Source organism: Brassica oleracea, chromosome C6 (assembly GCF_000695525.1).
Source record: "Brassica oleracea var. oleracea cultivar TO1000 chromosome C6, BOL, whole genome shotgun sequence".
Taxonomy (NCBI): domain Eukaryota; kingdom Viridiplantae; phylum Streptophyta; class Magnoliopsida; order Brassicales; family Brassicaceae; genus Brassica; species Brassica oleracea.
In genome coordinates, this window is record NC_027753.1 from 7,949,999 (window position 1) to 7,950,426 (window position 428).

The window sequence follows — 428 nt, forward strand, 5'->3', positions numbered from 1 at the left end:
AAGGCAAGGACCGATCCTCAAAGAATGCCAAGCTGAGTCCAAGATACATGGGGCCGTACAAGATCCTGGAAAGGATTGGAAAGGTCGCCTACAAACTGGAGCTGCCCTCATTGATGGCTCAGTTCCATAACGTCTTCCATGTATCTTTGCTACGAAAATGCATAAGGAATCAAGACAATGTGGTTCCTGAACCACCATCTGACTTGAGAGAGAACCTTACTGTGGAGGGACGACCAGTTCGGATCATTGGTAGAAAAACCAAACCTGAAGGCAGAAAGAATATCAAAATGATCCAAGTCGTTTGGGACTGCGATGGAGAGGAAGAAACGACTTGGGAGCCAGAGGCGAGAATGAAAGCTGAGTTTCCAAAGTGGTTTGACAAACTCACGGAAGATTCAGGAAGAAAGACTCGAGGACGAAGGACGAGT